General features: G+C 41.5%; 1 long non-coding RNA gene across 1 annotated transcript; it reads left to right on the top strand.

The window, feature by feature from the left end:
* The first annotated feature begins 10,620 nt into the window (after nucleotides 1–10,620).
* On the top strand, nucleotides 10,621–13,320 carry LOC141410767 (uncharacterized). Its single transcript, XR_012435551.1, has 3 exons — nucleotides 10,621–10,906; nucleotides 12,174–12,217; nucleotides 13,062–13,320. It is a non-coding gene; the product is annotated as an uncharacterized lncRNA (long non-coding RNA).
* Nucleotides 13,321–24,137: the final 10,817 nt, after the last annotated feature.

Below are 24,137 nucleotides of genomic sequence, written 5' to 3'. Positions count from 1 at the left end.
TAAAAACAGGGTAAGAAGTAAAAGTCCAAGAAGACTTCATTCTGTAGCAAGTTGTGGACTCAGTGACTTCTGAAGTGGGGGATGAGGGAACAGAGCTTGCATAGAAGGTGGCTGTGACAGCATTTTCTCCAAAGTGTTAAGCTTAGATTTCCTTTGAGGCTATTGCCTTTAAGCTGCATGACTCACTGGCAAAACTCACAAGACAAAAATGGGATCACTGAGGATTATGCTGACATTGCTGGTAACATGCTGGCAATGATTGTAACAGGGCTTGCCAAGCACACATTGACCCTCTGAGTCACATTGGTTCCCATGGAGATTAACACCATCAACAGTGGAGACAACAGCCCAGAAGTGCGATTGGTGTTAGACAGGGAGGAGAAAAATGGCAGTATGATACTCTGGAAATGCAGCAATTGGGATGAAAAAGGAGTGTGGGGTGGTGTAGCTCAGGAGAGAAAATGACTTACAATGGCATAGCAACCTACTTCTCCAGCTCTGCCTGCAAATGGCTGGGAAAAAGTGTGCTTCCTGGCAGATAGGCTACAATCTGCTTTTATTTATCTGGCTATTTCCTGCAAGTTTTCTTCTCATTCCAGATAGCTTATCTCCACAAAGGCATGTCTCCAGGGGCCACTTGGTTCTTACTTTGGCACTGTAAGTCTGATTAACATATTGGAGCTCACGGGTGGGAAGGACACAGATTGCTTAGATAGATATTGGTAGGTTTAAAATTTCTTTTCGAGGTAAAATTACTTTCACTTCTAATCATAGAAAATCATGCCTTCAATTTCACGTTGTGTGGTTATTTTGTGTATTTGAATAGGGAAATTGGGTTACCGTCTAGCTGTCTAGTTCTCCTTTGGAAGTTGTGGTAGGGAGGCGTGATCACCCCTCACCTTGTCTTTGGCTACCAGGTCTACCTGTGCACTCGTAGGCAGGCTACAGCTGCCTCAGGCACGTGCTTAGCCTTCTGGTGGCTGACTCTGTGCCCTCTCCCGTAAACAGAGAAGAAAACGTTTGGAGAGGTACACTTTCCGGATTCACTGGATTGACGTGTGCATCCTTATAAGATGGGCAGCATTATCATCCCGTTTTACAGGTGTGGAAACTGAAACACAGAGAACTTGGGAACAGTAACTGTTCCTGAGGCCAGAGCTGGTAGATGGCAGTACTGAAACACACATGCTCTTGAGCTGTCAGGCACTGAGCTCACAGTGCCGCACACTGAGATGGGATATCCTTAAGGACGAAGTCAGGGGACATAAGATTTAAAAGCATGTTCCTAAAGCATAAAGCTGTGATTTCACATTGCTTCCTCAAGCCGAGAAATAGCACTCTGAATTTCCCTTGATGTGGAACCTTTATAAAAACAAAGTTCTTGAAAATCAGTTTTTTAATAAAGTGCCCTTTTCACAATTAAAGAATTTGGATCTAAAGAGACAAGAAGCTCGATAGTCATGATTGTGATGGGTGGTAATTTTATAAGGACATTTGAATGGGTCATGAGGGACCCAGATTATTCTAGGTGTGTCTGTGAGGGTATCTCTGGATGAAATTAATGTTTGGCATTGTTTTCCCTAATACGGTGGCCTCGCCCAATCAGTCAAAGACCTGAGTGGAGAATAAGGGCAAGGCCTCCCTCAGATAAGAGGGAGCTCCTGCCTGACCACCTTGACCTGGGACATCACTTTACTACTGTCAGACTCCAATGGGAGATCAGTCTCCAGCTTGCTAACTGTGATTTCAGGAGTCCTTAATCTTTCTCATTGTTGAACCATCCTTATAATCTCCACCTCACCTCCCCCCCACACACTGGTCTGTTTCTCTGCAAACTCCCTACTAACACAATGCACAATGGTCACTCATCATCATCCCATTGTCACCAGCCGCAGCAGAACTATTGCCTGCCATCCTCAATATCATTCCCATCCTCTTCACTGCCTTTTACTGAGTATTCCCCTTGTGTCAGCACTGTAGTCAGTGCCTTGCGATTGTGTGGGCAAAACCTTCATTTTACAGACAAGTGAACTGGAGTCCACTGAACTTGGGAGACTTGCTCATGACCTCACTATCAGCTGAGACTATGGTCATGCACAGCCCAGCCACTTCCCTCTTTACCAAGTTGCATCTCCTGCTAGATGCAGCAGCCATCAACAACTACTAACATTGGAGAACAATAACCTGTTTTCCATCTTCAGATAACTTATTAACTCTAATTTTCTCCAAAAGTAATTTTTGCCATTCCTCTGAAAATCATTATCTTCTTTCTTTTCCAGAGTAAAATGTTGGCACCTCAGCTAAGTTACTTTTGATGCGATTTAATCTGATTTTGCTGGAAACCAGTTATTCTTCTTACATCTGTTTGATCATCCAGCAACAAAAAGGCATTTTCCACAACTGCTGATGTATGAAACAGAAAAAAGTACAGCTCACCTTCTAAGCCTTGTCCAGTACCAACCTGCCACAGAAGACATGCCCAGTAATCGTCAGATACTACTATACAGATTACCAAAAAATTAAAGATTTAGGATGGCATAACAACCCAATCCCTTTCATTTATGAAAGGGAGTTTGCTTTGTTGTGAAACTTACCAGAGAATATTTTTAAATGATAGCACTTTTGTAATTGTCAGCTCAGCTTTGGGTTTTATTCTCAAATGTTCCTTGGGAAGAGAGAGTGTGTGCATGTGTGTGTGTGTTCACACATGTATGCGTGTGTGTACATGTGTGTGCATGTGAATAGAAGCCTCTACTAATGAATGCTGATGTCACCTGTTCTACCACAAGGTGGCGCAGTGTTCCTGCTGTTGCTTCCAAGGTTCAGCTTCTCAAAGGGAAGTGGGGAATTTTGACCAACCTCCAAAGGATCACCTCATCTCTCCATGCCCAGAGCACAGAGCAAAGACTTTGTGTTCTGTGGAGTACATGTCAAGAGTTCTTGCTTGCGATTTCATAGGAACTACATAAAAGCTAAAGCTATTTGTGCTTTGAATTACCTTCTTCTTTATTTTGTGCCAATCTAAATTTGACCTTTCAAGGACATGTTTTGTTTATTGCTTACCTCTGCAGGACAGCATTAGTGTGAAAGTGAGGTGAAGTGTTCTTGATTCTTTAGACAGACACCTTACTGAAGGTGAAGCAAAGAAACACCATGAAAAACAAGAGTTTCATCTCTGGCAGGCAGAGTGGGGGGGGATTGCCTCTGAACAAAACCCAGGAGGGGGGTTTGTCTGCAGTGTCTGGCCTTCACCCCTGCCTCATCTGCATGTCCTGGGCTTCCCTGGGCTGTGTGGATTCTTGTCCACCTGTCTCTGCTTCTCACCTGTCCTCTTGTCAAGGCCTCATTCATTTGTGATTCAGGCCCCAAGGACCCTTTTAATTTACTAAAGCGCCCAGCCTCCTAACAAGATATTACACAAAAATATTAGCTTGACAAAGAAACATCTAATTGTTAACTAAAGTACCGATGGGATTTCTGTGTAAAGACTCTTGACTGTTAGCTTTTCTTATGAACTGTAATATATTTTTGCAAGAAATTTATATTATGAGAAAATAATTTACAAAGATAAATGGAGTAAATTAAACTGATCACATGTGTGTATGTGTGTGTGCACACATATTCACACACACATATTTCTAAGTCTGACTTCGTTTTCTCTGCCATGTCTCTCACAATAGCCTAATTCAGAGATAGGAGCCTTCTCAGACTGTGAAATTGCCCCTGGGATGGAGAGAGTGACATGGCACTTGCGGAAGTCGAATGGCAGAGCTGGGTTTTCTGGGATGAGCTGGTCTTGGCTCCTTCCATGCAGAGGACCTGGCTGGCTCTGCTCTCTCTCCTCTCCTCCTGTGCCATCTGAAATCTGTGCCTGGAGCCTTCTGGCACCTTTCTAAATCTCTTTATTCCAAATTTGGCGTAGTCTTCTTTCATCTGTGACTTTGGAGTCTTCTGTTGTATTACCCCTGGAATCCAACTTGGAGCTGGGAACTATTTGGCTAACTTACCCATTCCCATAATAATTAAAAGAAAGCCCTTCTTCTCATCCCTAAAGAACTTGAACAGCATCTCCCTACCCCTAGAAATGGCTAATTTGTCATTTTGAAGGTTATCTTTGAGTCAATCGAGCTTGCTTGGGTTGCCCCCCTGCAGGAGAGAGTGACTGTACTTCTTCACAGTCACATGTGCAGCTCCCAGTACAATCTCCCCAACTGTCACAGTGACAATTAGAATTGTTAAGTTACGAAATTTTAGTCCTCCGCACAGAATTCTCCACAAGCTTCTCCTTCTATCTAGCCAACATCTTTCATACGCTTATTTCAGAGTACTTACAGCAATTTGCAAGGCTCTTACCTGCTTATTAGTTTACTTATTTCTTTTCTATCTGCCCACCTACATTGTAGGCACCCTTGTGAGCAGGAGAGTGCTTGATCTTGTTCTCCACTATGGCCCTGTGAACTAACACAGGGCTACACTAGGATAGAATAGGTAAATATCATAGGACACACTCGGTAACAATGAGTCATTCTCAGCTGCGTGCTGCTTTTCATGGCCTAGAGATCCTCAAAGTCCATATCCAAAGAAGATTACAAACTGATGGTGATGGAAAAAGAATGACGACCATTTATTGAGCATCTGCTATGTGCCAGGCATTTCATAAACTGTAACTCTGTATCTTGGATTTTGCAAGGGTGATCTTATTATTTCAATTCTGTAGATGAGAAAGATGAGGTGAAGTAATTGATATAAGGGTACCCAGAGCTGGGGGATGAAGCCCACATCTATTTGCTTTCAGAGATGATAATTTTTATTTTCCTAGGCTCTGTCAACATCACACTATCCTTACATTTTTCCTGACTCTGAAGATGGTATTAATGTTTCAACAGGGTATAGGGACCCTTAGATAAATGTAGCACTCACTTGTATAGTTTCTACCTGACTCTAGAAAGACATATTAAGAAGAAAATATTATTTTTAAATTAATAAAGCAACCATGGCACCTTCAAAGGTGTTTCAAACTGTAAAATACCTTGCAGGTTATTCTGGTGGCAAGCCCTAAGATCTAGAAGGCAGGGCAATTCTTTGTACAGCCCACAGGGTCAGATGTATTTCTGATCCAACTCCCACTTCTGAGTTCTGGAAATAGAAAAGATTGGATGAAAAATGTAAACTGGTATTTTCTTAAGAAATGAGTGACACCAGGGCACAGGCATTCCTATCTTGACGGCCTTCTGAGAAAATGGAGTAGAGAGGGATACTCCCCTCCAGCCTGTACTTCAGCACTGTGCACACATGCACACACACATGCACACACACATGCACACACACATGCACACACACATGCACTCACACATGCACGCACACATGCACGCACACACGCACGCACACACGCACACACACACGCACACACACACATGCACACACATGCACACACACATGCACACACACATGCACTCACACATGCACGCACACATGCACGCACACACGCACGCACACATGCACGCACACACGCACACACACATGCACGCACACACATGCACGCAAACACGCACGCACACATGCACACACACGCACACACACATGCACACACACATGCACACACACACATGCACACACATGCACACACACATGCACGCACACATGCACGCACACACATGCACGCACACACGCACACACACACGCACACACACATGCACACACACGCACACACACATGCACACACACATGCACACACACATGCACACACACACATGCACACACATGCACACACACATGCACGCACACATGCACGCACACACATGCACGCACACACGCACGCACACACGCACACACACACATGCACACACATGCACGCACACATGCACACACACATACACACATGCACACATGCACACACACACATGCACACACATGCACGCACACATGCACATGCACACATGCACACACACATACACACATGCACACATGCACACACACACATGCACACACATGCACGCACACATGCACATGCACACATGCACACACACATGCACACACACACATGATAGCAGCCAAGCTGTCTGATGAGCATCTAGAACCCAGTAAGTAATGCACAGGGCCTCTCAACAGTGATGGTACCCAGCGTATGTGGCAGTGCACAAAAGAAAGGCTGGAGCCCACAAAGATGGCAGTGCTGAATAGGCACAGAGGCTGTCAGAAAACTGGTAGCTGTTCTCCTTGCCTAGCAGAAGGGGCGTTTGGCAAGTGCAAGAGGTATCTGACCACCAGGCTTTATGTGTGAGTCACAGGAGACAGTCAGGGATGTATGGAAGCATTTGTGGGGCTGGATTTTACAACAGTGGAATAACTACTGAGCACATAACACAATTCACTCTTGCAGGTTGGCTCAGCTAATTTTGGCGCATTACACTTCTACTTCATTGGATAGTTGTGAGGGCTGAATGAGACATGTATGTGAGATATCTACTGAGTGAGTGGCATAAAGTGAACAGCGAAAGGGTTAATCTTTTCCCTCTCCTCATTCTTTTAGAAATAGACTGACTGCCACATTGGACTGCAGTATTCAATCTAAAATATACTTTTTAGGAACAGCGTAACAGTTTGAATATCACATTAACACATTAAAATAGAAACCCACCTGTATATTTTCTCCTGCGGAATAATCCATAAAAATACAAAGCTGAATGTTTGTACCAGGGATCATTCTGAGTTCATGCATAAAATATTTAATTTTATTAGTGTGTAATTTTACTATCTCCACTTTATAGATGAGGAATAGCAGTACCAAAAGTTAAGGTAACTTTTTCAAGGTCATACAGCAAGAGACAGAGCTAGAATTCATTTTTAGGTAGGGCCACATACATAATTCCTACTTTTGTTGCTTCTTTAGCACTAGTATGTTCAGGTAATAAAGCAAATATTGACTTAGTGCTTCTTGCAGGGAATGCTCAGTGTGGGGTATTGCAAGCTGCATCACTAAACTCGAGGGTGCACCACTCATCATAGTGTAGGTAAGTCCATAGCCTGGACAGCTGGACAAAGCACCCCTTGAATACTCCAAGATATAATGCTTCCCCTGAAGCAAGGTAGTTTTTAAAAGTGCCTTAGCTGAAAGTGTCGTAATAGCAGAGAGAACTGAGAGATTAATTTTGAGCCTTTTATTTTTCTAAGGGTTAGGGGATACATGGGTAGCAATTTCAAACTCATAGATTTCCTTTTTTGGGGAGTAGTGGAAGATACATCTCTAAAAGTTTAATGCCTCAAAACATTGGTTTCTTGAGACACAATATTGTCTTATTTTATGGGCAGTGTATCTCTAGTAACGAATTAAGTGATCTTTTTGTTTTGTATGTTTACAAACTAAGAATAGCATTGGGGTCCCTACTTTTGTAATTGGGTACAATCACTTTGTGAGCTGGTTTCCTCTGGACTCTCTTTTTCATGATTTCTTTGTATATTTACATTTTACGTCTAATTGCATGCATTCTTGCTGGCTGACTCAAGTCCTTGGTAGCAGGGCAGAGTGGGTGAGTTGGAAGGTACAGTTTCCTAGAGTGGCATTGAGCAGACTCCCTTTTCTCCTGTGCCATCCCGTTCACTGTGCAGACAGACCAGGTACAGCAAATCGGATACCATTTGATATTTGATGTAAATGTTTCTAGTTATTTTGGGAGGGAGAATCTTGTTTTGCTCTTTGTAGGGGAAGCCTTGCTGTTCTTGTGGCTGATTGACTGATTGCCTGATGGCAGTCCAGCTGTAAAGACCATCATCTTGACACATTTAATATTACATTTAGTCCACTGAGGGCTGGCTGTATTTTGATAAACACTTGACTAAAAGGGAAGGCATACCTCTTGGTAGGGAAGCCAGTGAAGTTTATTGAAACAAGAAAGCAGGTGTTCTTCTCAGAGTAAAGATCAAGACACCGATGTCTAATTCCCCTAGGTCTATCTGTTCCCTTTATGTACCATGAGGTACCACATTTAACATCTGCCAGGTGAGGGATTTGTTATCTATTTTCTACTGGGGAAGAAAGGAAAATAAGGAAAAATGTTCCAGGAAATTTACATCTTATTTAATCATTACTACAACCTTAAAAGATAATTCCTTCTAATTTAAAAGATAATCATAAAACTTTGGAAAGGTTAAGGGACTTTCCCAAGGTCATAGACAAACTTCCTAAGGTCATAGACAACTGGGATTAGGAATCAGATAGTTAGGAGCCAAACATAATACCAAGCTTCTGTTAGCATACAACCTGGTTCTTGCCTTTCTAATAGCAAGACGAGATTGTGTACCTTAGCGTTTCAAAGCCACAAATAAAGAGGGAAGTCATAGCTCTTCTAGGCTGGGGCAGCACCTCTGTGGTGCTGTCTGCTGGCTGTGTACTGGAAGGCAACAAATCTCTTTGAATCCTGGACTATTTGTCAGCTTTCAAAAGGTCTTTGAGGTGGCTTGTATATTGATTGATTGGAGTTGCATGTGTAGTGTTTTGTGATCAAAAGGCAAGGTACGAACAGACCACAGTTGCCATTAGTGTTGCCAGAGGACAGCCCGTTCAGAAAAAACAAAAACCAAAAAAAACTTCGTCCCTTGTTTATCACATAGGAAGCTGCCCTCAAAATGACTGGGATAGGAACTCATCAATCCAGGGAACAGACAGTATGACAGGAAGTGACTTTTTTTTTTTTCTGATTTGGTATTAATAATTCAGGAGTTCCGTGCCTAGTATATTTTTAAAAATCCACTGTGTGCAAAAGTGTATAGTTTTATTTTCTAAAGCTATAGCACAGGTACTGCTATCCCTCTGAGAAAGCACAGGGCATAACTACTATAATTGACCTTGGCCTCTCAGAGTCCTTTGTGGCCAATGTGGAGAAAAGACAGCAGGCATCATCCATTCTGGATTAGAACAGTCTCTGCAAGTCTTAAAGGGCACCTTGATGCGTTGGTGGTCCCAACTCACCACATGGGGTGAGAAGAACTTCTGTATGTCAAGGGGACAGGGACTAGGTAAACAATGCAAGCAGTGTGTTTACAGATATGCAAATAAGCATGCAAATTAGACTCCTGTCGCCTTCATTTAGAATGTAATTTAAAATTAATTAAAAATTAAGAGGTAAATTAGAAGCTAACATTCAACACCATATGGGAAAATATTCATATTTATCAGCATGGCATATATGTCTGCTGCATGGCAGGAGCTAATTGGGGTATGTGCAAAGCTCCTTCATTTTGATATTGCACAAAAAAAATCAATGTAGGGAAACCCAGTACATTGAAAAGATAATTTTTTAGCACCCCACGATTTAAATTTACTTCACTTTAAGGATTAAATATGTACACTTCATATGCATTAAATTCTCTGTAAACTTATACCAAAGGACATAGAGTTTCACAATTGGAAAGTGAAGTATTAATCAGGTACAGTTTACTTCCACATGCTATAAAATATTTGTGAAACTCATTTTTCACAAATGGGGTCATTGAGCACATTCACCCTGGCAGGCCTTTGCATATTGTTAATATGCGATCTATACTTGGAAAATAATGATTTCCCTTTTTCAGCCACGGAGGAGTTCTGGGTGATTAATGAGTTAATGGCTACATCCACACAAGGCCAAAACAACTCATTGAAAAGTGAAAAATTCAATCACTCTACTGACTGTTTTGTCTACAAAACAACAAAACAACCTCTGTGATTGATTTTCTTTTCACTAAATTGATTGCTATTTTTTGGCAACTTTATTCAATTAACCAATTGTTTGATACAACCAGAATTTGGCCTGACTCCTTTTGTGAATTTTGTAACACATTTTTCTCTTTTAAAGGTACGTATTTATAATTATGTAAACTGTTTCCATGTGAATTTTTTCCATCTCTAAAAATGCATGCAAGCAAAAATTTAACAAGCAGTGATTGGGAAAGTTTGAATTATTATATACTTGGATCTCTTGGATAACTTTAATTTTAATTTAATTTTGTTAAGATGTAGGTAGTTTTTTTTTTTTCTTTTTTAAAATATTGGTAAGTGATGCAAAGGACCTTCCCTTTCTCTCTCTCTTGGTCTCCCTGTCTCTCTGAAATTAACCAGAATAAAATAATGACAGAGCAGGCATGTTACTAAGAGGAAAGGAAGAAAACCAACAACAGTGATGACAAAAGGAACAAGCAAACTCCCACATGGGCTGAAGGAGTTTTCAGAAGACAATGTAATAGATAAGCAAATCAGGAGTTTAGAAGCACGTTCTGAGAGTTAGAATGGCCAGTGTGAAGTGGGAAATAGGTATAAGAAGTGAAAAAAGGAGATTCAAAGAAAAGAAAAGAAAACAAAACCCTGTGCTTTTGATTGATCTATCCATTATCTTAATATAACAGAATGTCCTGAATAAAAATAGCTCCTTGTGTTTATTTATCTCTGTTAACTTTCATTGCTTTATTTTTCAAAAATACGGGCAGACTGACAAATGCGGTGAATATTATTTGCTAAAATGTGGATGTGAAGAGCAGGTTAAATGATACCTGTTGAAAAGTCAATTGACTTTTCAAGAAAAGAAAGAAAAGCTATACTGTTGTGTGCTTTGCTTTTGAGTCATTTTAAGTCAAAGGTGGGGTGGGAGATGTACAAAAAGAAAAGAAAGGTCTTGTTACTATTTGTTTCAACTGAATGCAAAGACTCATGTTTAAAAGGATATAAATTCATGGAAACAAATGGTCTCACAGAATAGAAATGAGCCTTGGTGATCACCTCCTCCTCTTAATTTTCAGATGACTCTGCTGAGGTGTACAAGGGTGAGATGATGCACTGAAGGTCACCTAGCTCCTTGGGGTTGGAGGCAGATGTTTCTAGATTTCCTGATCATTTGGCCAAAGAACAGTCCTTGTGTGTCAGAGATGAATAAGCAAGGTAAGAAGTTTAAGGTTAGAAAAAGAGATATGAATGTATTTTAGGATCTGCATTTGAATAGAGATTTTAGTAGATAGAATGTCTCATCAGGAACCTAAGAAAGTTGAGTTCCCAGGTTGCAAAATTTAATGTCATGAGCAGTTGTAAGGTGCTGTCTAAGTGGCCCTTCCAGATTTCAGGAGAGTGAAGGAAGTCCCCCAGCTGATCCAAGGAATAGGGACACACAGGAGTGGAGAGGGTAGATGGCGAGAAAGCCCACACCAGGTGCAGTCATGGCAGAATTTATGTTAGACAGGAGATGAAAGGTCAGACATGCGTTTGACTCAAATGCATTTCACAAAGGGTCAGTATAACTCTGATGCCTCTTCTAGGAAAATTAACAGCTTGTCACTAGGCATTGCAGTACTGTTGTGGCACAATGCTTTCATATTCAGTAGACATGACTGAAGTGCTTGTCCACTGTCTGCCTGAACCAATGGCAAATAAAACAAGGCAGGCGGCATTTATTTCAAGGAATAGCTGCTTTTAATCAGAGATTTCAATCATGGGCCATAGGCTCCTAGGCCCTGGAAGCCCCAAATTTTCACCAAATTACAGCATGGTTTGTATGGGAATAGGGCAAAAGTCAGAGTTAGTGAAGTAGCCCCACAGATGGGGGCTACTTTTGCAGTTCAGCTGAGTTTTCTATTCTGCAGGGAGTGGGAAGAAGTGAGGTGTCCAGTTGTGTGGGTTCTCTTCTTTTTTTTTGTTCATTTATTCACATGTACATACATTGTTTGGGTCATTTCTCCACCCTGCCCCCCTGGGTTCTCTTTTTTATCATTTGCCTAGATTAGGAAGGCATATAAGACACCCTTAAGGAGAATGGGTTGTTGCTTTGAGACTCTGAGTGGAGCGACCATACGTCAGCATGGATGGCCCTATGCAGTTAAGAGAAGAAACAGCTGGCCAGGCCAGGACAGGGTTTAGCTTCACTGGCTCTCTTGAGGAACTCTGGTTTCTTATTAATGAGGCTGCTGAGTCCTTAGCCCACAGATCTGATGTGGTAGTTATAGGGCACTGGAGCCCCTTCCCTCTGCACCCCACCACACTCTACACTGATAGCCATCATAGACAGAAAAGCAGGGAGAGGGGAAGGCTGTTTGAAAGACAGAGCAATTTTACTCAGGAGAGACTTGGTATTCCCTAAAGCGGCTGTTTAAATTATCAGATCAAGCTAAATTTAAACCAGGTTAGACATGTAGTTAATTTATTTTTCTCTAACCAGCAGGTGGAAGTTTGGAGCAAGACAAGATTATAGACAAAATAAAGGTACTACATTTTCTCTGATAAAAAGTCTCTTAACATTTTCATATCCTGTTGTTTTTCCAGGACATGTAGAAATGCTCTGTAAGAATCATCTCAAAATGATGTAGTGGATTAAAAATGGGAAGACATGTCCTGGACTAGTTAATAGAAACAGCAGTCTACATTTATACACAAATCAATGAGATGGAATATAGTTGGATTTTGTTTTGCTTTGTCTTTGGTACAGTGATTTAAACTCAGGGCCTTGTGATTACTAGGCAGGTGCTCTAGCACTTGAGCTGCTCCATTGGTCCTTTTTTATGTTGGTTATTTTTGAGCTAGGGTCTCAAGAACTATTTGCCTCCTAAATAGCTAGGATTACAGGTGTGAGCCACCAGCTTCCAGCTAGTTTTTTTTTTTAAGAAATTGAAAAAAAAAGTAATTGAATTCAGCAAGGTAATTATTTCATTGTTCAATAAGCTTTACTATTTGGATGGGTTGAGTTTCCTTTGACATTTATTTTAGAGTCTTATGTTCAAAGTCTTGATACGAGAGTGAAAATTTTCTCACAGAAACCATGCATTGTCTAATAAACAGTTATATTTAAGACATTATTTTATTTGGAAATATTCAGAGTACAGTTTAAGTAAGGGATACTTGTGATAGAGCTAAGAGTCTAGGTGGAGTCAACGAACATTGACAGTGTCCTTTTTCTGTGTAGGGCACCTGCTAGGCATAGAGGGTCAGAAGGTGCCAAAGGGGTGGGGGGAATATGCAGAGATGTGGAGAATAAGTCTGATTGGAAGAGTCAGGAGGAGTTCCCAGAGAATGTATGCTGGAATTTGAAGAAATGTTATGCTTTTCATAGGTGGAGCGTTTTCATGAGAAAGGTATTTGAGCTGAAGAAATAGAGACAAAGGAATGGAAGTGAGTAAGTCCCAGTGGGTTTACAGTCAACCCAGTAATCTGTGTACAAGGAATGTGGGGTGGGAGCACAATGCAGTGGGATGGGGCTATGGAAAGCCCCCACGAAATACTGTTTAAAAGGGAGGTTGGAGCCTGGGAGTGGAAAGATTCAAATACCTTGTGATCCAAAAGCATGTACATCTTGGGGAGTTTAAGAAGGTGAGTAGCACAGCCCTCCTGGTCTGATACTATCTGGGCCTGGGAGATGCTGGCTCTATGACTGTGGCCAAGTGGGAATATGCAGAGCTCATGAAATTTTCCCCCCTGGGGCCTCTGTTTAGAATTGGAATCCTCAGGGTTGTGTTGTTTGTATAGCTATTTTGATGGACTGTGTTCCATGGGGCTCACCAGATCTCTTGGAAGTTATTAATTCCACTGAAGTGATACATGTGAGTCATCATGCAGAGACCATGGACAGCAGTCTCTTGACAAGAGGATCAAAAGAAACCCAGGAAGACAGTAAAAAGAAAATGCAGCTGCTAACGAGCTCTCCAACAACTGTGCTGGATAGAAAAGAAAGGGGGCCAAAGCTCAGAATAACCACGATGCCTACTTTATCTGTGAGGTTCAAGCTCTGTGGGTATATTGCAAAATCTCTCTGTAGACTGGTATTTTTAATTTGTTATGTGAGTTTAACACCTGTGTTGGTTCATTCTTACACAAATTCCTGCGGTAATTAGTTTCATAGAATATTGCCATGTTGGCATATCTCCCTCCCTTCCATCGCTCTTGGGAATAACAGACCTAGAAGACAGGTACTCTTATCACAGAGTTATATTAATAAATTTAATTAACATAAAACAACATTAATTCAGCCACTGGCACCTGAGGCTGGAGAGCTTTCCCTTTTCTCACACGAGCACATTGCTGATCCTGTGAGTATCTGACAGAGAACATTGTTTTTTTTAAAGCCAGGTTGATTGAAGTCTAATATACATAGAGCAAAATCCCCATTGTGAGGAGCATGGTTCTATGAGTATTAACAAATGTATCCAGTTGTGCAATCATCATACTCACTGTAGACATGATTTCCATTATCCAGAAACTTCTGTCACACCCCTTTTATTGTCAATGCCCTCCTCTCACATCAGCCTCTGGCAACCACTGATTCTTGTCACTGGGATTTTGCCTTTTCCTCAAGGCTACATGAGTGAAACAATTCTGTAGATAGTCAAATGAGCATGGCTTCTCTATCCACCATGATCATAACCAGGTTTATCCATGTTATTGATGTTATCATTTTGTTTCTTTTATTGCTGCATGATTTCCCACAGTATAGATATGCTTGAGTTTTTTTTCTGTTTTGTCTGGCAATTATGATTAAAGTTTATCTACAGATTTTTATGTGGACATATATATCTCTTTCTCTTGATAACTTAGAAGTGGGATGGTCGGGTCACATGGATAATTGCACATGAGAAACTTCCAAACTCTCTTTTGAAAGCAGCTCTACCATTTTGTACTCCCACTATCAAGGCATGAGAGTTTCAATTGTTCTACATTCTCACCACCACTTTGTATTTTCAACATTAAAAAATTCTTATCCATTCTTATAGGTGTGCAGTGATATCTCATTTTGGACTTAATTTGTATTTCCTTAGTGAACAATGGTATTGGGCATATTTTCATGTGCTTATTTGCCATCTGTATATTTTCTTTGGAAAGCTGTGTGTGACCTTGGCAGAAGAATAAGCATATAGATCAATGGAACAGATGAAGAATCCAGAAATAGCCCACAACATATGTGCAATTAATTTCCTACAAAGGTACCATGGTAACTTGATGTAGAAAAGGATAGTTTTGTTTTTTTCAACAAATGGGGCTGAGACAATTAGACATTAATAGACTAAAACAAATGAAAACACAAAAATTCAGATCCATTCCTAATATCACATACAAAAATTAGCTTAAAATGATTCATAGACCTAGATATAAAACCTACAGCTATACAAACTTGGGGAGAAAATACAATAAAGCATTTTTGTGATGGTGGGTCAAACAAAGCATTCTTAGATAGCATACTAAAACCATAGATCATAAATGAGAAAAATTGCTGAAATGGACTTCCATAAACTTAGAAAATCTGTCTTTCTAAAGTCACTATTAAGTACATGAAAGGACAAACCACAGACCAAAAAATATATTTACAAAGTACTTATCAATAAAGCACTTGCATTATAATATACAAAGCACTCTTCCAATTCAATGAGAGAAAGCAAAACCAGCCAGTGAAAAATGGGTAATAGATGTGAGTAGACACTTCACATCAGTTTGGGTTCTAATGCCTTTCTGTCATACTACTAAAGGAGATGTTTACATACATAAATGTTGGCCCCTTTGCTGACTCTTCTCTCTGTCCTTCTGAACTCATGAAAGAACACAAAGCTTGAACGTACTCTCACCCAAAGCACAGAGTGTTAAATCCCATTTGAGGTTGACCATGTGACCATGTGACACGTTTCCTTTGGGCTTCCTCAGTGTTGGTGTTGATGATCCTGAGTAGAGGGCATTCATTCTGACCTAGGATCTGTAGACCAATTGAGTTATTACTGCTCATCTCTTTGGGTATTGGCCTTCCTTCCCCAGGCTACAAGCCATCCCAAGGCCTCTGTGCCTCCAAATACCACCTTTTTTGGACCATTTATTGCAGCTGTCTTTTCCCTGTACTCACCAACCCTCTCTCTCCCCTCCTGTTTTACCTTTTTCTTTTTTTCCTAACAGGAAGCACATCAGTTTTGGCTCAAGTGAATTTCTGTCATATTACTAAAGGAGATGTTTCTTATATTGTGAAATTTTTGGTGCAACCAGGGAAAGTTGGGCTAGAGCTTCAGTGTGAGGGACTGAGTGTAACATACTGTGGGAGAGGACAAGACCCCCCTAAATGTGCCTGTTACTTGATTCAATCAGAGCTAATGTGTCTCAAACAGGACTCTACCACGCTGTGCTTTGGGTGAGTGTACATTCATGCTTCGTGTTTTCTTATGAGTTCAGGAGAAGGGTAGAGAGATGAGTTGGCAAAGGGGCCAATACTTGTGTATATTTACTTTTCCTTTAGTAATATAGCAGAGAGCAACCCCGTCAGTGTTGCTGCTTTAACCTTTTCTTAAAGTGTAGCTATCTGGAGCAGTGACTCTTCCTTTAACCTCAGAGCAAAAACCAAGACAAGAGCTTCGGAGCTGAATGCACCACGTTGTTATCTGGCTGATTAAAATAAGAGAACTGTGCTTCTATGCTTCACATACATTACAGGTGTGTGGGGTACAGGAGAGGAGAGTATCGCCTGGTGTTCGGGGAAGGGCACAGGCTCCACAACACCAGCTTCTAAAGCATCCTTGAGCATCTCAAGTGCTTATCCACTGAGAACGGCTTATCGTGGTTATAGATGTTCCTCCTCAGCAATTAGAGATGTCCCCAACATTTAGCTGGCTTGTCAGTACAGTCCATTACAGAGGTTCTTTGTTCTACATTTAATTGCAGATTGCTTTTAGTACTCTGTGTGTGTGTGTAATGCTCTCAAATGCGAATTTTGTTAGGGAGTTTTGAATTATACAAAAGAGCTTCTAAACTCTTCTAGTTGAGAGTCTTTTATGAAAAACCAAAACTTTGCTTCCATCTTCTGCTAACAGTCACATTTCTGGTATTTAAAAAATACCAAAGAAAATTCAAAAAGATATCATGGCTTTACTGTGTTGGTAAATGACTTGAAAAACTCATCCTAGTACTTTAAAATGCATAGAGTGCTATTCTGTGCACTAGACAGGACTGTAGACCCTTCTGCCTTAACTCTGAAGACCCTCAGTGGGGGTGAGCCCATGAGTTGTAGCAAATGGATGGGCTGTGTGACATTCTTATTTTATTTCGCTCTTTCCTCTGCTCCATTTATTTCTTGCAGAGCACTTATGCTTCTGGCTGAGAGTACAAAATAAAGGTCATGGATCATAACATGTCTCGGCTGGAAGGAATCTGGGCATCCTTTAGTCCAGGTACCTCATTTTACGGATGAAGAAACTGAGTCCAACAGCTGGAAAGTATTTTGCCCTAGTTCAGGCAGCTAGTCTTGTGATGGAGCTATGGGCGTCCTTATGTTTCTCAGCTGGCACTTTCATATTTTTCTTCATGTGAAGAAGGGCTGCCTGTCTCTCTAGTTCTAAAATGCACTGGATTCAGCCACAGACTATATACTACAATCAATCTAACGCATCCATTTAAAAATTCTTATGATGTTAAAAATGTTGCCCTTCAAATTCAATTTGTTTGAAATTGGATTTTTAAGAAGGCTTTGTTTATGTGAAAAAAGGCAGCTGGATTGGCCAGCATAAGCAAGGTTCTCTCCTGGCTGTTTCTTTCCTAATGTTCTAGGAGATGTTGGTCAAGGTTAAGAGGTTAGGCAGCAGCTACCTGAAAGGAGATGTAGCTTATCCTTCATCAGTGGTCTGTGTTCAGAGCCATGCTTGCTGCCTTCTGAAGCAGCAGTTGTCATTCCCAAAGTGCCCTTACGAGGGCAGCCTTTACTTTCCTGAGTTTTAACATTTGCTGAGAAAAGCCATGGCCTTTACCGGGAAGGAATGGGCTGGTTTGTCACCTAAGTGCAAATGTCATTTTAGCACTTCGCTGGTCACAACACCCTTTCTGGCCTTTATGGGAAGTGACATATTCCTGTGTTTTTTGTCTCCAACACATGCTTCAGAAAGGCACAGGCAGTTATTATACTTTAAAAGGTTGGAGAAAAAAATGCGGAGACCTGTAGGCCAAATACCAGGGAGCACAGAGAACACAAATCAGGTTACAGTGTCACCTAGGTCTCTTGGAAAATGGAGAAAAGAAAGGATTGGCTTTGTATCCTGTTGATATTAACAAGCTTTCCACTATCATTTCTCTTCCCTGGGTCAGAGGGATACTGAAATAAGATTGGCACTCTTTTGGCCACATTGACTTCCTTCCTCCATCTCTCATTTTCCTCCCACTCCCTCCCTCCCCCTCCTCATTTCAGCCCTGGGTGTGTGCCCCTAGCACTTGGGTCTCTTTGTCAGTCCCCGGAGCTGTTCTTGGCATGGATGCAACAGCCCAGAGGGACTGCTGAAAGCATGCATGAGTTACTACCAACGGCAGGTGCCAGGGAGCCATCGATCTGGCTGTATGTGACAGCTTAGGGGAGGGAAGGTTAGAGCAATTTTATGGCCTATTACAGTGCTGCTTTCTCACGACGCTAACATTCTGACAAGTGGTTCCATCCTACCTGGGTCTCTGAAACACTGAAACTTGGTTTTAATGACAATAATTACTGCTCTCAGCCAGGCCTAGCCCATAGTGGCCAGAGACAGGGAACATTCTTCATTAGCTGGGTTTTCTTCTTGGCATTTTCTCTTACTCTCATCATACAGGCTTTCCAACCTGGATAATGCTTTTACTAAACCCTGATGTAGAACACCCTACACCAAGAACTCCTTACATATGGTAAACATATTACCTTGTTCAAATCTCATCTCTCAGAATTCCTTTGAGAAAGATCACAGTGTGAGTCTCATTTTTCAGATCAAGGAACTGAGACACAGAAGTTTAAACACCAGGCTCATGGTCATATAACTAATGATTGGCAGAGCTGGGCTGAGCTTGGAATACAGGCTGTGGCTCCTATCCACACGTCTCAGGTCCACGCTCCAGAGATATTTCCAGAGAGCACCGAAGCCACTTTCTGTGAGTAGAGAGGACCATTTACCTTTACAGAAAGTATGAAGAGGTGATTCTACCTCAGTGTCTCCATGGTGATTGGCCTTGGGAGGGAAAGTGGATTAAATGCTACAGACAGCAGAAAATACTAGCATTATTGGTGGCTCTTCCAGCAAGGCCACCCTGATTTGCCATCTTGTGTACCATTGGCCACAATGACAGAGTCATAATTTACCATTAGAAACAAAAATGCCCATCTCATCTGCCCCTGGGGATGAATGAAACAAAGCCCCTACCTTTATATGAATTTATTAAACAAATATTAATGAATTTTCTACTACCTTAAGGTCTATTGCACTAGGTTTTGTTCTGGGGATATGGCAATTCATAAGGCAAGGTCTTAGTACTTCATGATCTGAAGGGGGAGATAGATAAGGCAGTGCTCAAAATCCATCTCTCTGTTCCCCACGGCTATGTTCAAGGGGACAGATGGGAAACTCCTCTGTAGAGTTCTTATAACTGGGATATGACCCAGAATCTTAGTAAACAGGACCATAGGTACTAGACCAGAGAAATTACCATCTATGCTAAAGAACTGTTTTGGGATATACCAAACTATACCTCACTATAAACTTCTAGCAGAGCAAGGAGAGAAAGTTGTGCACATCTATGAACTGGATAGATGAAGCTTTAATTTCAAAAGCATTTTCTACTGCTTATTTGTCAATACTACCAGAAAGACATTTCTGGAACATTTCTGCTACTGTCAAGTGTCATTAGGTCAGTCTTGTTAAAGAAATCCATCCCCTGATTTGTAATCTTGACATTTTAAGGTGTATGCACATAAATGTCCTATCACAGATCACATATGCCACCAAGGAGGAAGAGAAGAAAGAAAATGACCTTACTAGATTTAAGCATGGGGGTGGAAGTAAGGAAGAGGAGAGGGAAGGCAAAACCATGAGAGGATGAATACCAGAAAAAAGAAGTAGAGCAGGCAGAGGGCTACCTGGAACCATATGGGAACTCTGCTCTGCTCTACTATTTGCAGTAAGCCTGTAAGGATGGATTGTCATTACTTCCACTTCATAGGCAAGCAAACTGAGGCACAGGCTGGCCAGGTAGCTTTTCCAAGGGTATATAATAAGCAAATGGTAGAGCAAGGATTCAATACCAGGTGACTGGCACCAGGTCCTAGGTTCCTAACCACACTGCCTGTTCTAGTAAGATGAGCTTTGGAAGGTTCATGGCATGACATGCAGAGAAGTGAGAATGAGCCAGTGAACCTGAGGTTGCCTGACCCAAGTCACTGTAACTGTGAAGTGGCTTTGCTCAGCAGGGCTGGTCTCTTTTCTGTACAGACAGTGGCTAATGATTTTTGTCTACTGGCTCAAAGTTCAGCTTCCAATCCAAATGAAGGTCCCAGAAGGCTGCAGTTTGGGTGATAGGCAGGTATGTTTGGATTCTGATAAAGGGGACTTGGCTGTGACCAGGTCTTCTGGCAACAAGCATGCCAGTCAAGGACAGTCAGGCCAGAGGTGTCCACTGACAAACACTCCTTGTCACAGATCCTGCCAGGAAGCTGTCCAAGCAGGAAATAGGATTTAGAAAGGGACAGTGCACAGCTCCTGGAGCCACACAGTACTAAACAAAGAGATGGGCTCTAGGGAAACATGCCATAGGCCGTTCAGTACAGAAGAGGGAGAGGATGCTTTTCCTCCCAGTCATTCAGGGAAACTCCTCCTGACTTTGCCATAGTCTCTATTTCCCAAAGCCACTACCTCTCTTCTGTGGGATACTCACATGCTATATCTGTTTAGGGTGTCTGGCCCCTCAACCAGCTTGAGAATTCTAAAGCAAGACTGAGTTTTATTTATCTTAACTTTTGTCACCTAGAATGGAAGCTTTATAATAGTAGGGACTCAAAAATGCCTATCATGAGAAGATGATTAGGGAATACATTCTTCAGTTAGTCCAAGAAGTGATATAGAAAGAATACACCATTGCATAGTACAAAGATAATCTTTGTGGTTTTTAATAAATGTTCTGCCCCGGGATCTTTGAGAAGTAGGAGTGGAAAGAGGTGGAGACTATATGCAGTTTGCACCACGCACGCACGCACGTGCATTGACTGTGTTCACTGCCTATTCCATTTTGGAATCTGGAAGGAAAGGCAGCTAAAGAATGTCACATCAGGTGATTGTGCTTTTGAGTGTTCTCCAATTCAAGAAGCTTGCCACGCTTACAAACAGTTTGCATAATACCTTGTTCATTAAGACCCATAAATTAGCGCTGTTTTAATTGATTTCCTAGAGGCAGTAAATAAAATGACATCAGATGGGGGAAATGACATGAGGTAGGTGCTTTTCTTCTTCTCGTCAGTGCCTGCTTTCTCCCTCTCTGGATTTCCTGAGGTCTGACTACCTTTTCCCTCAAACACTCTCTCCTCAGTCAGGCCTTTGTTCACACCCATTCCAGGAAAGACCAATGCCCTGTGCAAGGTTCCAGGGCTCTGGGGGGACCTAGCCTGCTGTGTTTGGCGGCATGAGTTGCCAGGGCAGGCTGTGTTTGCAAAAGGAGTAGGTATGGTCTGACCACAAACGAGGGGTAGCAATTTTGCTAATCATGGAAACAACTAATTGTGAAATCAAAGACTTGATCTCTTATTAAATCAATTCCAGCCGTTAGGTGCCGGTGTTATTAGAGTCACTCCAGCTCACTGGTGTCTGGCCATAAACAGGGCTGCTTTGGGAACAGCAAGGAAGCTAAACATTTGCAGAAGCTCTTCTGTGCCTGATGGTACACACGGGCTGCACATATGATCTCGCTCTACAATCCTGACAAATTGATATTGATTTCTCTATTTCTGCAGATGAAAGCCCAGAAATTCAGAAAGGTTAATTATCTCGCTCAAGGTCACAGAGCTTGCAAGTAACGGAGCGCTAATAGTTAAATCCCGCTCGGTGTAACTGCAAAGTGTGTTCTTTCTACCAAATTCTGTTGTCATAAGAATTTTTGTGATTTGATCGTAAGAGAACCAGAAAAGGGCTAGCACTGCTCTTTAAATAGCCCCCTCCATCTACTGATGCACAACTTTCACAGAGAATTTTGATGGCATGCATGAATAATTCAGCGTTTATGTAAATCTACATGTTACCTCTCAGCAATATTTGCATTTAAAGAAAGCTGTAAATGTTGAATAAAAGTGTTTGTCTCATATTACTATGTTTTGCTCACTGCTCTATCCACAGTGCCTGGAACTGTGCCTGTCACATTGTAGAGGCTGCATACACCTTTATTAAATTAATTAAAGCAATATCTACTGTCATGGATGGTGTGGAAGAAGTTTTTGAGGGTAGAGAAATGTAGAATTTGGGTTAATTAATTAATTTATTTATTGGTTTGTTTTTTATTATTGTTGTGCTCATGAATCATGTGCCTTAGGTCATGGTTCCCTCTACTTATCAATAGAACTGAATATCTGTCTTTAAGCAATGGTGATAGAAACCTCAGAGGTAAGCTCAATATGGACAGGGGGTCAAACAACAAAGAATTCAAGACAAAGGAAAGAATAAGATGGAGAGAAATCTGTAGGAAAGGAAGTGGGAAAAGAGTATAGAGCCATGCAGAGCTGGGGCAGGTCATGATGCTTCCTGTCTGTCTGTTCTCTGAGGTGTTGGTCATATTCCCCTCCAGTTTTCTTCTGCAGTGGTACAAGGGTACCACTGAAGGGATAATGGGTGCAGAGAAGGCCAGGACATTCAGGATTTTATGCTTTTTAGGCAGTTGCTGCATTTTGCCAGCAGAGGGCAGAAGAAGCCCATTTGCAAACCTGCCTTCCTCAGTTTCCTGGGGCCAGTTTCTGTAGAGAAGCTTGGCTTAGGGGTGGGGAAAAGGAGAGCAGAAGGTGGTGCCAGGACTGGGGTTGGGAAAGGGTGAGTATGTGGGGGAAAGAGATACTGGTGGTGATTTTGGAAGGCAATAGGGCTAGATGAGGATTTGAGCTAAACTGCATGTGGTTTTTGAGAGATCAAGGTGACTTAGAGTATAGACAACAATACCTCATTGTCTAAGTCTGGTAAATTGTGAGCTCCCCAAGGGCAAGTGTTGCTGGTGAATTTCATGTGTCAACTTGATTGGACCATAGTGTTCCAAGATTAAACACTTTCTCTGGGTGTGTTTGTGAGGGTGGTTCTGGATGGATCAGCACTGGAATCAGTGGATGTAGTGACACTACCCTCCCCAAGGTGGGTGGCTGTCACAGAATCCACAGAGAGACTGAAAGAATAAAAGGCAGAGGAAGGAAGAATCGCTCCTTCCCTTTTTTCCCATCTCTGATTATTCCTGGATATTTCTTCTCCTCAGAATGAGACTTACACCACAAATTCCCCTGTTCTCAGACTCAGACTCAGACTGAATTATACACCAACTTTTCTGGGTTTCCATCTTGCACATGATAGACCATAAGACTTCAGACTCCATAACATTTTTTTTTGTGTGTGGAGGTACACTGTGGCATTTACAAAAGTTCTTACAATATAATCATACTTGAATTCACCCCCTCCATTATTCTTCTTCATAAGCCCCTCCCCCACTCCTGGAATAGTTTCAACAGGAATCATTTTTCCATTTACATAGATGTGTACACAGTATTACAGTATTTGCACCATATTCACCCTCCTTCACCATTTTCCCACCTCCTCCTCTCTCCCACCGGTATCAACTCCTCCAGGCAGGACCTGTTCCATCCTCCTATTCTCTGATTTTGTATAAGAAAAAAAAGAAGATGAAAAAAATTATTGTTTTTGCTTGTTTAAGATAGCTACACAGGGAGTGTCACTGTGGCACTTCCATGTAAATGTGTATTATTGCACGATTTGGTTCATCTTCTCTATTTTTCTTCTTTTTACTTTAGAGCCTTTCTTATGGTGATTTTGACTGGTTTAAAAATTCTATATTCATTCTTGTATAGAGAGTACATCGACCATTTTCACCTTTTTAACTTCCTTCTTTTGCCCTCCTCCTGTCGTATGTGACCCCCTTAGTGTGACGTTTTTTTCATAGTATTTCAGCCTCCATAATTGCATGAGCTAATTCGTCATGACATATTAATTATCTTCTACATTCTGCTGGCAAGAGTTCAACCAAAAGGAATTTTTAGATGCATCATACAGTATTGTTGACTTTAGGCAATTTGCTGTGTAGGAGAGTTCTACAGCTAATTCCTTTTCCACAACTGTGACATCTACCTTGAACAATTCTCCATGTTCCCCTCCCCGCCAGTCCCCCTGCGATCCACCATGCAATTCTC

The sequence above is a fragment of the Castor canadensis genome, chromosome 9 (assembly GCF_047511655.1).
Source record: "Castor canadensis chromosome 9, mCasCan1.hap1v2, whole genome shotgun sequence".
NCBI lineage: Eukaryota > Metazoa > Chordata > Mammalia > Rodentia > Castoridae > Castor > Castor canadensis.
The sequence above is the reverse complement of the archived record's forward strand: the minus strand, read 5'-3'. Positions and strand labels throughout refer to the sequence as shown.